Here is a 15704-nt window from a genome sequence, read left to right on the forward strand (position 1 = left end):
TGGCAAGGTGATATTCAGTCCACCTCAAAGAGAGACAGATTTTAAAAAAAACCAACAAAGAAAGCACGGCACAAAGACAAATATGCTTGATACAAGATAAATGGTGGGAGAAGGTAGCAGAAGACACTCAAATGTATGTGGAAACAAATGAAACAAAGTTCTTTGATTCCTTGAAGCTAGTCTATGGACTTTCAATGGTCGGCACAGGTTCCCCCATGATGGCTAATAGCAGGATAGTCCTCAAAGACCAACATGGCATGGAACAGAGATGGGCTGAACATTTCAGTCAACTTCTGAACAAACCATCCTCCCTTGAAACAAGTGCTATTAATCAGATACCTCAAAAGCCTATTCAGCACCACCTTGACTTACCACCCTCACTTGAAGAAATAGAAAAGGCAATCAGTTTGATGAGCTCAGGAAAGTCCTCAGGCAGAGATGGAATACTGGCAGAAATATATAAATCTGCGGGTCCAAAGGTGGTGGTAACACTCCAGCGGATCCTTACTGACATCTGGGACAACGAAGAAATGCCACAAGACTTCAAAGATGCCACAATTATTCCTTTCTTAAAAAAAAAAAAAAAAAAAAGGGGAGGGGGGCAGGAAAATGGTCTGCAATAACTACTGTGGGATATCTCGCCTATCTTTCACTGGAAAAATCTTTGCGTGTGTCCTCCTGAACCAACTGAATTCATCTGTCTCAGAAGGCAATCTACCTGAGACTCAGTGCAGATTCAGACCTGGTCGTAGCACCATAGACCTGATTTTCAGTACCAGGCAAATACAAGAAAAATGTATCGAACAAAACATGAATCTGTTTAGTGTTTTCATCGATCTGACAAAAGTATTTGATACAGTCAATAGAGAAGGATTATGGATCATCCTCAGCAAACTTGGTTGCCCACCAAAACTGGTTTATTTCCATGAGGGGATGCAAGGTCAGGTCCTCTTTTTTTTTTTTTTTTTTTTTTTTTTAAAGGGAGACCTCACTGACTCCTTTCCCATTTCAAATGGAGTCAAACAAAGCTGTGTCCTTGCCCCTGTACTGTTCAACCTCTTCTTCACCCAAGTTCTCAACCAAGCTACAAATGGGCTCAACAGAGGCATATACATCAGATACAGACACAACGGCTCAGTCTTCAATCTTACAAGGCTTAAAGCAAAAACAAAAGTAACAGAACTACTAGTAAGAGAAGCACTCTTTGCGGATGATTGTGCCCTTCTGGCGCACACAGAGGGAAATCTCCAGTGCATCGTAGATCACTTTGCTGAAGCATCAAAATTGTTTGGCCTCAGAATCAGCCTGGAAAAAACTGTGGGGTTGCACCAATCATCTTCACCGCTCCATGCTATATCCCCTAGTATATCCATCAGTAGAATCCAACTAAAGCAAGTTGGTAGTTTTACCTATCTCGGCAGCAACATCTCCAATGATGGATCTCTTGACAAAGATCACAAACAGGATACAGAAAGCTTCTCAGTCATTAGGAAAGTTATGTAACGAATTCCTGAAATCCCACAACAATAACCCTCTCAACAAAAATAAAACTTTATCATGCTATTGTGCTCACATCTCTCCTCTATGGCTGTGAGACCTGGATACCATACAAATGGCATATCAAACAGCTAGAGGCCTTCCATATGCAGTCTCTGCGTGCCATTATGGGGATCCGTTGGCAGGACAAAATTATCAACCTGGAGGTTGTCCAAAAGTCAAATGCCACAAGCATCAAGGCCATGCTGATAAAAGCCCAACTACGCTGGGTTGGACACATCATTAGGATGCCTAAATATCGACTCCCCAGAAACATTTTTTATGGAGAATTGGCACAAGGACACTGGAATCAAGGCCGACGCAGAAGGCACTACAAGGACAGCATCGAGAACAGCACACACTTCGGTGCAATAAAACCGGATGACCTTGAGACGCCTGCGTTAAATAAACTAGCATGGTAACACACAGCACTCAGAGATTTCCAAGCCTTTCAAGAGGACAGAAATAATCGACTGTTAGCTGCAAGGGAAAAACGTCATACTACTGCTATTGCTACCAAGATGCTCACCAATGACTTTGTCTACCCGATCTGCTCATGAGCATGCGTCACCCCAGAACGCACAAAAAGAGAGCATGAAAACGTCATCATCGAACCGACAAACTCTACACACACACACACACACACCCATTGTGGTATCTAAGCACCAAACATTCATAATTTGAATTAATGCAGGGTGAGTGACTGAAAAACTTGGCATTTATATATAGAGGTCATCTTCAAAATGCTCTGATTAGTTCTCCAACATCCCTGTCACAGTTAGGTAAATGCTCCTCTTCACCCCCCCCTCCCCACCTTAAGGATGTCAAAACTGAGGCAGAGAGTATAAGGGACTTGCCCAAGGCCATAAGTAGTACTTGATTATTTCTGGCTCCCAGGCAACAAAGTCATCACCTTTACTCTTGCCTGTTAAATGTTGCGCATTGGGAACTCTGGTACAGAAACTGCCACGGCAGGTCCATCTAATTCTATATTCTGCCTCTGGTAGTGGCCTATGCTGTATACTTCAGAGGTAAGCAAAAGAAAAATCTCCTAATAGAAGATGTGTAATGCTACTCCATGACTTGTTCCTGACCCCAAGCAAGTGACCAGGTTGTGCCCCAATTGAGAGTTGAGAGATCTTAGACTGCCTATGGTCTCTATGTTCTTCAAACTGAACTGCACTCTCTTAAACAGACGGACAATGATAGACCCGTCTGATCCGCATACAGAGCGGGTAGTGTTGAATGAATAGACATTTTGCTCATTAATAAAACATTTTAACCTCCTAGAACACTTTAGATCTGAGGCTCTTCAAGCAATTTGCAGACATGAATGAGCTTAGCCTCTCCAACATGCCTGTGACACTGGTAGGGAAGCATTGTCCCAGTTTGATGGATGGGAAACTGAGGCGCGGAAGGCTTGAGTTGCCACAGAAGGGCTCTGTGGGAGAGCTGAGACTATAATCCTGATTTCCTTAACTCTCAGTTTGGTGTCTTTTTGTGACCATCTTTCCTCCCAGTCATGAACACTGCTGTGACCTACATAGCCTTCCCAAGGGAGAAGAAAGAGACCAAGGCTGGCTGGCTGGCTCAACAGAGGAACTTCTCTAAGGATAGGTCTACGCTATAGCTGGGATCGACGCTCTGAGATTGATCCATCAGCAATCGATTTAGTGGGTCTAGTAAAGACCCACCAAATCGACAGCAGATCGCTCTCCAGTCGACCCCTGTACTCTACCCCCGAAGAGAAGAGTAAGGTAAGTCGATGGGAGATTTTTCTCTCGTCGACCCCCCCCCCCCCCCGCGGTATCTCGACTTAAGGTACATCGACTCCAGCTACGTTATTCACATAGCTGGAGTTGCATAGCATAGGTCGATTTACCGTGGTATTGTAGACATAGCCTAAGCTTTGACCTGCAATAGACAAGCACCAAGGCCAGGTCTTCATGGTTGATACCTTCTTATCAGTGGAATTTGTGCCAGCAAATATGACCTGAGATACTGATACATTTTATCAAATATTTATTATCAGACCCCTCAGAGAGACCAGTTTATGTGGAAGTGTGTATTACTGGGGGAGTGGCAGTGACCCCTTCTATTTAGGCTGCTTAACACTTTTTTTCCATAATAAAGTGTGAACAATTAAGTGCCCTAGCGCCTCCATAGTTTGCACCAGGGCTTTGAAATTTGGCAGGGAGATAGCACTGGGGTCAGCGAGGTGTGTGGTGTGTCTCTTCCCCCACTCCCCCCCGCCTAATGTAAATATGTTCATATTTAGCTGCATTCGGATCTGGCGAAAACTGCCACTTCCCATCTTTCCTCAGCTCATTGCAGCTTGTTCTTGGCTTGTTGCTCCCAAACCCTCAACCGTCTATGAACACTGCACACACACTGCTCTAGTATCTTCCGTCAGCGTGCCATGCTGTCAGGGTTCCCTCCCCACTCTAAACTCTAGGGTACAGATGTGGGGACCCGCATGAACGACCCCCTAAGCTTATTTCTACCATCTTAGGTTAAAAACTTCCCCAAGGCACAAATTCCTTCCTTGCCCTTGGTATCGCTGCCACCACCAAGTGATTTAAACAAACATTCAGGGAGGGCCACTTGGAGCCCTACCTCCCCCAAAATATCCCCCCAAGCCCTTACACCCTCTTTCCTGGGGAGGCTTGAGAATAATATCCTAACCTATTGGTTACAAAGTGAGCACAGATCAAACCCCTTGGGTCTTTAGGACACTGAAAAACAATCAGATTCTTAAAATAAGTTTATTTAAAAAAAAAATAAAAGAATCACCTCTGTAAAATCAGGATGGAAGATAACTTTACAGGGTAACAAAAAAGATTCCAAACACAGAAGATTTCCCCTCTAGGCAAAACTTTAAAGTTACAAAAACAGGGATAAACCTCCCTCTTAGCACAGGGAAAATTCACAAGCTAAAACAAAAGATAATCTAATGCATTTCCTTGCTATTACTTACTATTTCTGTAATATTAGATGCTTAGTTCAGATATGGCTTAGGGAGATGTATTTTTCCCTGCCCTGGTTCCTCACTGACTCGGAGAGAACAAAGGAACACGAAAACAAAAACCTTCCCCCACAGATTTGAAAGTATCTTCTCCCCTTATTGGTCCTTTTGGTCAGGTGCCAACCAGGTTATTTGAGCTTCTTAACCCTTTACAGGTAAGGAGGGATTTTATGCTACTCTTAGCTGTGTATTTGACACATGCTCATTGTGTCACTGAATGGGTCCCGGGCAAAAGTGCTGCTGCTGCATTTTGTGCACTGAAGGAGGCAGGCATCTGTGGATGAAGTACTGTGTAATTATGTCATTAAAACCTGCAGGCCAGGCCCTCAGCTGGTATAAATCGGTGCTGCTCCATTGACTTTTTTTGGTATGTAATTTCTATAGTACCTCTTGCTGTGACAATTAGGTGCTTTAATTAAAATATTTTAAAAAATAACCAAACCCTACAGCACCCATGGCGTCTATAAGTGGCGTCACAAAACTAAAAACACAGCTACTGTAACTTGCCAACGTGTCTTACACTGAGACAATCTATGTAGCTTATCAAAGAGAAGATGCTGATCATAATTGATATGTGCCTATGTGCAGCAGAGCTCTAACTGAGCAGACAAGGTCCAATAGTTAGAAGTTGTGGCTTATTTCTAGCTTGATTTTTTCCCCCAGCTTTAACTTTTCAACAGTAATCTGGGGTATGGAAATGGAAAACTCTCCATCACTTCAAGTCTTTAAATTGAGACTGTGGATGTCTTTCTAAAAGATGCGCGCTAATACAAATAATAAAAAAAATAATTTGGCTGCAAGCTACCTGGTTTTGATACTCTTTCCTGGTACAGATGTGAAAACTAACTCCTTCCACTGCAGGAATGGCTGGTTGAAATTTTCTGACCTGTGTTCTGCAGGAGGTCAGAACAGATGGTCCCAGCGGTCCTTTCTGACCTTAAAATCTCCCCTTTTGCCCGCTACCTGGGTGGTGGAAGGGGGCATCCTTACTGGCAGCAGCACCTACAACTTTTACCAACCTTCTACTCTCCGAGCAGTGGCTTGGTAGCACGTGCGGCAATCAAGCTCCTAGAACGGTCAGTCAGAACTCCTTCCTCGTCTTTAGGGCCTCCGTTTGCAAAGGCCTTTTTTTGAGGCCTGGTGCCTTTATGAGTCATAAGTCAGAACCAGACTTTCTAATGCTTGTGCCTGTCAATTATTTCCTCAAGAACTAGGCAGAAGTTTCCACTAATTTTAGTGTGTTTGGGTGTCAGAGTGTGATGCCTATAAATATGGGCTTAAATATACAGGGAAGTGGGGGAAGAATATTCCCCCTCAAATGAGGGTAGGTGCGTGGGTGTGGCAGTGCCATAGGGGATAAGATGTCTTGTAAGAGGACGGCAACGTCCAGTGCTCGCGCTCTCTCTAACTCCCTCGCCACCTGCCAAGCCACCTGACAGCTGCCAAGCTGCTCAGCTGCACAGACCAGCTAGGTGAGTGGTAAAGGTAAGGCCATTTCCCTCCAGCAGGCATAAAATGGTGGGGGCGGAGGAGATTCTGGCTTCCAGCAGGTGGAGGATGAGGGAGGGGAATCTTCTGTCACTTCTCAAAGCTCAAGGGGAGCAGGTACTGGTGGGAAGGGGTGAGGCCGGGTCAGAAGGGGAGCCAGGGAGGGGGGGTAACTTGGGAAGGGGAGAAGCGAGAGCTCCAGGGGAGAGGATGGGAGCTGAGGAATTGAGGGAGTAAGATACAGGAAATTCAAGGTGGGGCAACAGGTTCAGGACATCTTCTTGTCCCCCTTCAACTTTGGGGCCAGCATGACCCCACTTACTGCAAGGGCCTGATCTGCAGAGGTGCTGAGCACCTGCAGTTCCCAATTGGCTGCTTGGCACCTCCAAAGATATGTCCCTGAACTCTGTGTTTGGGCAACGTCGGCCTTCCTGTGTAACCCAGTTGGAATCGGAGATCGTTGGTACAGCAAGCGTGTCACTTGGCTGCCCCGACAGCCATCCTGCGACGTCCCAGTGTTGTGATCGTCAAAGCAGCGCAGGAGAATGTAACTCTGTCTTCCATTAATTTTAATGGTTAACTGCCCTGCGTTGCTTTGAAAACCTCCACCTGTGTGTCGTCTTGATCAGAATTGTTAATGTGTAACGTTGCAGCATTTCAGTTTGGGGGGGGTTGGCAATGTTCTACTGCATGGACACGGTCTCTTTATCCAATCCCAGGAGGTGAGGGGTTAGGCCAAAAGCATTTATTGCTAATGGTGGCATAATGCAGCTTTGTGTGGGCTAGCGAGGTTAAATGTTGGTGTCAACCTGTATAGCTTTTTCCTGACAGGTGAACTAAATTGCTTTTTATTTGCCAAGTCTTAATCTGAAGGCCTGTGTCTACATTAAAGAATAGACTGTGTGCTTAAACTGGTTCAAGTGTGTTCACACTAGTTACACTGAAATGGTGTGGGAATGGTTTTAGGCGTGGTTCATGTCCGTGCTAGTACTGTTCTAAATTTCTTTGGTTGTAATGCTCTCTGGCTACTTAATTCACAGTTTCTGACAAGGATTTTGAAAGCAGTGGATTTTGAGAGATTTCAATAGGCTACAGATGCATAAAGAGATAAGTAGTCTAGGCCTATTTGAACTGTTCCAGCGTGTCTATGTCTAGGATAGCAGTAAAGTGGTTCACAGTGCAAGAGTTGAGATTGACATGGTTCTTAAACTTGCTGAATACCTAATCTATTTAAACCAGTTCTAGAGGTACAGTAAACTTCTCTAGTGGTAGATAAAGCAAAGGTTCTCAGTCTGTCTGACTAATGTTTAACACAGCTGAGGAAGCTCTGTCCCTTACGTTGTATTTGATGTCTATGACTTTAGCTACAACAGGCAAGACACAAAAGGAACCTGCAGGGTCTAAATTCCTGTTGTGGCAGGTAAATGGATGAAACAGCTGAGTTTAAACTACAGCTGATTGGAAAATGGAATTTTCGTCCTGTGGGAAACGGTCACGTTTTGAAGTTTTGTCCAGAATTGGTATAAAAAGTAGAAATTGCAAGATATTCTGTGGAACAGAAATTCCAAATGTTTCAATTCAGAAACATTGAAACCACCTTAACAAAAACATTTTGTTTTGATGTCGTAATATGTTTTTTGATCAAGTTGAAAAAATGGAAAGTAAAAATGAAGTGCCTCATGCTAGTTCTGAACTGTTTCAAATTTTTTCCATCAAATTTAGTCAGAATCAACGCATCCTGCGAAACGTTTAGATTTTAATGAATCAGCATATTCTGAAAGTTATTCCATCAATTCTTTGGACTAGCTCTAGCTTAAACCATCCCATCAGCCTTTCGAGTTTTGTGAAGAGGAAAACGCTACCTTTCCTGTTGTAAAAAATTTCTAATTGCACTTTGCTCAAAACCAGCTGAAGTTTGATAGCTGAAACGTGGCATTTAAATAGTCTGCAGTGAAGACTGATGCTTTTTGTTAGATGCCAAACTTAGTTGCTTTAACACCTAGCAAAGTTTAGATCTGTACGAAAATTGCTAAGTCTGTAACCATCTGTTCTTAAAATGATTTTGCAATTTAAAATCTTAACATCTGTTCTGAGTGACCTGTGATCTCGACCAGAAGATAGGAATGAGTGACAGGGGATGGATCACTTGCTGATTACCTGTTCTGTTCATTTCCTCTGGGGCACCTGGCATTGGCCACTGTCAGAAGACCGGATACTGGGCTAGATGGACCTTTGATCTGACCCAGTATGGCCGTTCTTGTGTTCTTATGTTCAATAGCTCCATTCTAATTACCACTGCTCACAAGGAGTGAGCTGGAAGCAGCTGATGTCCAAGAAGTTTATCATCTAAATTACAATCTGTCAGGCATATTGTACAGTGTCACCCATCACGTGAGCCACTGCAGGTTTCACCAGAGTGGGTTGCAGTTCCCCTGCTGGTTGTTAGAGGTTGCTGTGCCATTTCTGGAGCAGGCAGTCAAAACTGGTGATCTCTGAGCTGGGTGGAGTAGCCTGGTAAATCTGGCCTCCTTCACTCCCTGTACCAGTTTGTGTGTGCATTTTGTATATGTGTTCAGGACAAATCTAAATGAGCTCTTTGTGTAGGTGTATTCCTAGGTAGTGGGAGCTCCTCCAATTCAGGAATTAAGACTCAACAATAGACTTGGCAAGCCAGTCAATTGACTGTCTAGTTGACCACGTCAAATATTCTGGCGAGAAGGCCCTGATGTGGGTGGGAGCTAGCTTTTTGATTGGAACGTGGTGCCATCAAGATGCCCGAAGATGTGGCCGACTGCCTACCCAGCATAAATGAATTTTAAAATGACTTTTTTCTTTTATAGTTTGTTTTATTTCTCTTTAACTTCATTTTTCTTTTTCTTTTTGTAACTGTTCAGTCATGAATAACGTTGATATGGAAATGCTAACCTAATATTGCTAAAAAGATAATTCTTTCAATTTTTTTTAACTTCATTTCATTGTGTTTTACATTTTTCTGAGTTTAAAATAACTCTAAGTAACTTGGTTTTTGTAATTAGGCATAAGTGTCTATTTAGGGCTAAGCCAGTTGAAGACCATCAAGTCTTTCTCCTTTTTTTGTTACTGTTCTTATAAATTAGTATGTTAAAATATTTTACCATTTTTGACCCAAGTCTGACCGGTCAATTGCATGATTATTTTTGGACAGGTCAGATGCCCAACCCTATGTCAACAATACAGTACATAACTGAACCCTATTGATTGCACCTGCCTAGATATGTATTCACACAGCACTTTCTAAACTTCCAAAGCTTTCTCCCAGCATGCCCTAAACACTGTGCAACCCTGAAATGGAGTCTCTGGAAGCAGTCTCTTCGTTTGGTTGTTTCGAATTCTTGGTCTGGAATCCTAAGGTGATGTGCCCAGGGCTTTATAACAACCCAGATTTTTAATCCTATGCAGTGTTGTAACCGTGTTAGTCCCAGGATATTAGAGAGACAAGGTGGGTGAGGTCATATATTTTATTGGACCAACTTCTGTAAATGAAAGATCTGAAGAAGAGCTCTGTGTGGCTCGAAAGCTTGTCTCTTGAACAGAAGTTGGTCCAATAAAAGATATGAACTTACCCACCTTGTGTCTCAGATTTTTGTAATGCAGTCCACAAATACCTACTATGTTACAAATATCCTCTTACTGACTGAACAGCTTAACTTTTTGCCCTTTCACTACCTATGCTACGTATTTAGGCTGTTTTCATTGTGCTTGCTGAGAAGTAAAAGTAGTAGTCTGTTTCACTTGTATCTATTAAACTTTTCTGTGAAGTACAGGAGCGTCTGAAGGGTGGTACTGGAAACTTTGCTGGGGAGTGATTAAGAAAACAAAACCCTTTTGTAATGGTTTTAAAAAAGTATCCTGGAAATGCTTCTACTGGTATCACATTTGCAATAAAGTGCTAGGCCGGATTTGATACGACAGTGTGGCTGTAATTCAGGCTTAATTTCCAGTGCTGTTAGTTGAAACGTATGGCCAGTCCAAGCAATTTACATAATTTTGTGCCTTTTGGGTTCCAGTTGGCAGACAGCAAAATTTTGTGGTAGAGTTTTCCGGAAATCCCCTGATCACACCACAGGCTCCTAACTCTTTGTGGTAATGGCATTATTGGTTGTGGGGTTTGGGTTTTTTTTAATGTCTAACAGCATTTTGTTTCTGCTTCCTGTGTGAAAGTCAAAATAAGACACAATTTCCTGTCTGATTCCGTGTCACTAATGAGCCCTTCATTAACCTGACTAAGCACAGTATCACAGTTTAGTCTTCTGAAATTAGATGCTGAATTAGGGGACAATTTATGGGGAAGGATCTGCAGAACTGAATAAAAACCCTATCCTAGCTGTAGAATTCTATATGGAGATTCATAAAAACTGGTAGAAAGGCTAGAGAAGTTTTATTTTTGTTCCTTATTGTTTTCATTCCTCTAAAATTAAGTAATCAGGCAACCTTCACTTACGAAAAATACCCTCTCAAAGCACTCTAAGCTTGTGGCTGGGGCGGCAGTTTCGGACAATGTGTGTTTTCAGAACACAACTGGGAAACAAACACACCTTTCCGCTGTAAGTGCTTGAGATCAAAGATTGGTTTTATGTGACACAGACAGACTAGGCAAAACAAAGAGAGAGAGAGAAAAGCCCTGGAATATCTTCTCTGTGTTTTGTAAAGGCAGTAGGCAGGTTCTGTGTCTCGTCTAGTAGGCCATGATCCAGCAAAGTAATTAGGTACATGCAATGTCCCATTGAAGCCAGTGGGGCTAGGCATGCACTTAATTCTCTTGCTAAATCAGCCTATAATGGGAAAGCTGTCTCCAACCTGAACTATAGAGCAGCTACAATTGTTCCATAATGCCATAAGATAGGCATACGGGTACAAGTATATGCTACAGGACATACAGGTACAACACAACAAAGTTATGTATTGTTGAACTATAACATTCTCTCTACCCCGTCCCTCCCCCAGCCTTCTTGTAACTAACCATGGGATTGTAACGCTGCATTGAACTTGTATACATATAGCCACATTCTGATCTCATTTTTGCAAATGTAAATTTTTAAATTTTTTTTTAAGGTCAGGCATGAAGCCCTGGCTGGGATGATTTAGTTGGGGATTGGTCCTGTTTTGAGCAGGGGGTTGGACTAGATGACCTCCTGAGGTCCCTTCCAACCCTGATATTCTATGAGTCTATGAAAGGAACTGCACGGGCATCCCTGTCTTTTGCCCTGGTAAAACTGAGCTCGGAATCGGGCAAATAACAGGTGATGTGATGCTATATTTGCTCTTTGAAGTATGGCTCCCACACTAAGGCATAGTTACAGCAACTCACTAACAGCCTCATGAGACTTCTCCCCACAGGAGTAAACATCCAGGTTATATTTAGATTTTAAAAGCCCAGAATCTGCGGTACAAAGTATCTTTTGAACTGATGCGACTGATATCCGTGTCAGCGGCTGAGCAGAACTTGTTTCTAAAAACAGCCCATCATATTGTTGCTCTTTTAATGACACTCGTGCCCAAATGAAATGAGCCCTTTCAGAGAGAAATAGATGATTAAAACCATAATGCATCCCAGTTTAGCTTAGAGGAACTACACAATGCAGTATGAATGCCCCAAGGGTTCTTATTTAGCTTCTGTGATAGTAATAGAACAGCTGGCTTTGGTTCCAGGGTGAACCAAACCATGCTAGGATGCACATCTGTGGAGTGAGTTGGAAGGCACAATTTATGGCATAAATTCATACATGGGATGCATTAAGATTTGGATTCTGCGGGGTGGTGAGCTGCTAAGTGTGAAAACATCTAGTTTCCTGGGCTACTCTGTGGTCTGACCAGAAATACCTATCTTCCTAAGGTAATGGACTGTGTCTTGTAACTACTCATCTCTGGATAGAAAATGCAGAGACAAAAACTGCAGAGACCAAGATTACATTTTTTTTTCTTTTTTCCCCTTCTCAGCACTCGCAGCACAGTGGGTCTGTCTCCTTTAAGTCACTCTGGTTCCCGGCTGTAACTTTGATAGTACGGACAAGTCAGCTTAAAGGTAAGCAAAAGAAACAAGATCAAGGTTTTTTCCCCCCAGTATCCCATAGTCCTGCCTCTAACTCGCTAACTGCTACAGTGGCTTCTCCATAATGTTGCTCTGCTCTGTTTAAAGAGCAACCTTTCATGCCGAGAAGTAACTGCTTTTCAGTGTTATGTCAATGACATTTGTGTAACACCGACAGACTCCAATTGTCGGTGGGCGGAATCGAACCTGGGAATTCTGGAGCTAAATGCGTGAGCCTCTACTGCATGAGCTAAAAGCCACATGGCCCTTAGCTAAGGCTGTAGCAGACTCATTAACCTCTAAGTGGCCCCTCTGCCACTATAGGGGACAGAGCACCACTCCCAGGAGGTGTGTGTGTTATATTTGCATAAGAATATAAGATGTGTGGTGTTACAAAAGCCACTAGAGTTGCTAATAAATCAGAAAACAATACTTTTTTAATAAATATTTCTATTCCCATCCAGAATCTTGCATTAACAAGAGGTGTGCATGTGTCTGTAGCAGAGGTGGGCAAACTTTTTGGCCTGAGGACCACATCTAGATATGGAAATTGTATGGCGGGCCATGAATGCTCACAAAATTAGGGGTTGGAGTGTGGGCTCTGGGGTGGGGCCAGAAATGAGTTCAGGGTACGGGAGGGTGCTCAGTCCTGGGACTGAGGGGTTTGGAGGGCAGGAGAGGGATCAGGGCTGGGGCAGAGGGTTGGGGTGCAGGAGGGTGTTAGGGGTGCAGGCTTACCTCAAGCAGCTCCCGAAGCAGCAGCATGTCCCCCCTCCGTCGCCTACGCGGAGGCATGGCCAGGCGGCTCTGCGCGCTGCCCTGTCCACAGGTGCAGCCCCTGCAGCTCCCATTGGCCGCGGTTCCCTTTGTGTAATAGATTTTACAGCTCATGGCTGCGTGGAAGAGTCTCCTTCTAAAGGATTTTGTACACTGTGAGACCCGGTTTCAGCCCTGGTGTAAACGGGCACAGGACATTTATTTCAGTGGAGTCACACCGGTTTTCCTGGGACTGTCTCTGGCACTTGGATTCCATGCTCTCGGCCAGCTTGCCAGAAGAGGAAGCTATTTAGCTGCTGTATGGCAGGAGGTAGTGAAGGGACTAATACTCTGCCCTTTAGAGTGGCTGCCATTTGAAGGTCTTGGAGAACTTTGCAATTGTTCTAACTCTACCCCTGCCATTCACCCTGCTGTGCGAGTGATACCCGCCCATTTCCGGTTCACCAAACCGCTGTTCCTTCTTCACTCCAATAATCACCCCAAAGGCGCTCTCCTTCGGTGCTGCCGACAAGGAGCAAGTAGATAGTGAACTATATGGAAAAAAAGCATACACCCAAATGTGCCAGATAATCCTCCTCCTGGGCTTCAGTCCACCCTCTCCTACCTTACATTGATAGATTCCAAGGCCAGATGGGACCGTTCTGATCATCCAGACTGACCTCTTGTATAACAGAGGCCGTCGCACTTCCCCAAAGTAATTCCTTTTGAACTAGAGCATCTCTCTCCAAAAAATACCCCTTTTTCTGTCCTGCTCACATTGTCACCTCTTCAGCGTAGGGACTGTCTGCATTTTGGGTTAGCTCCTTAAGAACTCGGGGCCAATTCGGTTCCCTGCCTCCCAAGTGCTCAGTACCTACCCACAACGAAGGCCAGATTTCTAGAATTGCTCAGCTCCCACGAAGGCACCTACATATAAATAAGGGCCAGCTGACCAAAAGAGCTCAGCAGCTCCCGTCCCAGCAACACCATCTCCAAGCCTGACCATAGAGCTCTGCATCCAGCATGCTGAACTCTTCAGAAAATCTGGCCACTTACTTTGGTGCCTAAATGGGAACTGAGCGCTTCTGGGAAAATCTCTTTTGTGTCTTGTTCAGCGCTGAGTACACTAGTGCTATGGGAAACCTGGAAAACTTGCTGGAACCAGTCCTTGTGAAACCACCAGCTGGACTTTGCAGACCCAAGTGCATTGGATGGTTGGGATAAACCCTAAAGCCGGGGGTGACTCGTTTAGTGGCCTGAGGTGTGGATGAGTAGATTCTATGCCCAGGCTGGCAGTCTTTTCCGATAACTGGGGTAAGCCCCATAGCTCTTGGGTGCTTATGAATGGAAGATGTCGTTACCTCTCTAATGTTCACCCCTCTCAAACCTTTCTGCTTCAGAAAAGCTGGCTAAAGTGGGGACAGAGAATTAAAAGGGCATAAATTAAAGCCAGCCTTTCTCAGTAAGTGGTTCTGTAGGTTCAGAATAAGTCTTGCATCTGTGGTTTCCGGTTTCTGTAATCAACTTCCCCTCTGCAGCCTCTGCTGCCTTGGGGGCCTAATGTTCGTTTCAGGCCTTCACCTTGATCATTGTTGCTGCTCATGCTGCATTAGTGTAGCTTTTATATTGTGTAGATACCTTGCTGAAACTTTCTGGTCATATTTTTCACCCCCGTCAATTGAAACTGTTAGGAGTTGGGACCGATCAGAAGCTCTTGACGTTAGGGATACTGAATCTTGCAGGAGGAGGTAGAAGTTGACAGCAACTTGTAGCCAGTTCATTTTCCAATTTGCTTTTAACCTTTAAAGCACTCTGCTGACTTGTATCGTGCTACCTTCATTCGCCTCTGTCACGGGCTTGCCTGAGCCAGGGGGTGTCTCATGAGCTCACCTAGATTTCAGCATCCTGGCCCATGTCTAGCTCAGGTTGGCCCATCTGGGCCTTCCATTCACAGAGTAAATCACAGTCTCTCAGTGACCTAAGCGCAAAGTGTGGCCAGCAATGGGCCCCGACCTGGCCTGGCTTCTTGGGTTATAGTAGAGAGAAAATCCATCCTTCCTCTCCTGGCTCACCCAGGAACTGCCATTTGATAGAAGCAGCCAGCCCTTCTTATTTGGCTTGCTGGGCCCTCATTGGCTGCAACCTGCTCTCCCAGCCCTTCTAACTGTTGGAGGACCAAGTCTTGCTGGTTCTACATGCAGCTGAACCTGGGAGGCCTTTCTAGGCAACCCCAGAGGTCCCAAACTTTCTGCCCTCCTTTTCTTAAAGGGTCACTTTCTGGGGGGTGGTGCATCAAGGCAGCAGGGTCTCTGGCAAGGGGCAGCAAATGCCTGGTACACCGCATCACACCTTCTCATTTCTTTTTATTGGTACTAAACAGTGTGGGCTTGCCTCTCCTACCTCTGTTTAATTCAGGTCTTACAATCCTCTTATTTGTAATACAATAATAACGAGGAACCTTGATAAATGTCTTGTTGCGCTAGGCGTGGTACAAACCTAACCAAAGACCGGGCCTGTCCATAAGAGCTCACAATTTAGGTGACAGGATACAGCACAAAAATGGGATGATGGTGAGTTGGGGGGATGTTGTAACAATAAGATGAACAATCTTTTGCCTCAGTGACCTGCACTAAGGGAGATCCCTTCTAAAGAACCTCAGCTGTACTGTTTTCTCTCAGCCGGTTTGGTTCCTGAAGTTTTGATCCCGGCCCTGAAATCAGTCAGAATGGAATCTACAAATGCATGGGGCACAAGCATTGATAATTGAAGCTGCGTGGCTAGGAAGTTGTTCGTATTTTTGTTTTGTTTTGTTCGGTGTCTGCTTTGAAGAAG

The 15704-nt window shown here is 44.3% G+C and overlaps 1 protein-coding gene across 3 annotated transcripts in view; it reads left to right on the forward strand.

The window, feature by feature from the left end:
- The window catches only part of GDPD5 (glycerophosphodiester phosphodiesterase domain containing 5), a 308105-nt gene that overhangs the window by 70068 nt on the left and 222333 nt on the right, over positions 1 to 15704 (forward strand). For 2 of the 3 annotated variants that reach the window (XM_024205078.1, XM_024205070.1), the window contains exon 2: positions 12026 to 12110. The exons of the other annotated variant lie outside the window; for it this stretch is intronic. The gene's annotated coding sequence lies outside the window, so the exon portion shown is untranslated. The remainder of the gene's footprint in view (positions 1 to 12025; positions 12111 to 15704) is intronic. 3 annotated transcript variants of the gene reach the window in all.

Source organism: Terrapene carolina, unplaced genomic scaffold, assembly GCF_002925995.2.
Source record: "Terrapene carolina triunguis isolate 2854851 unplaced genomic scaffold, T_m_triunguis-2.0 Scaffold97, whole genome shotgun sequence".
Lineage (NCBI taxonomy): Eukaryota > Metazoa > Chordata > Testudines > Emydidae > Terrapene > Terrapene triunguis.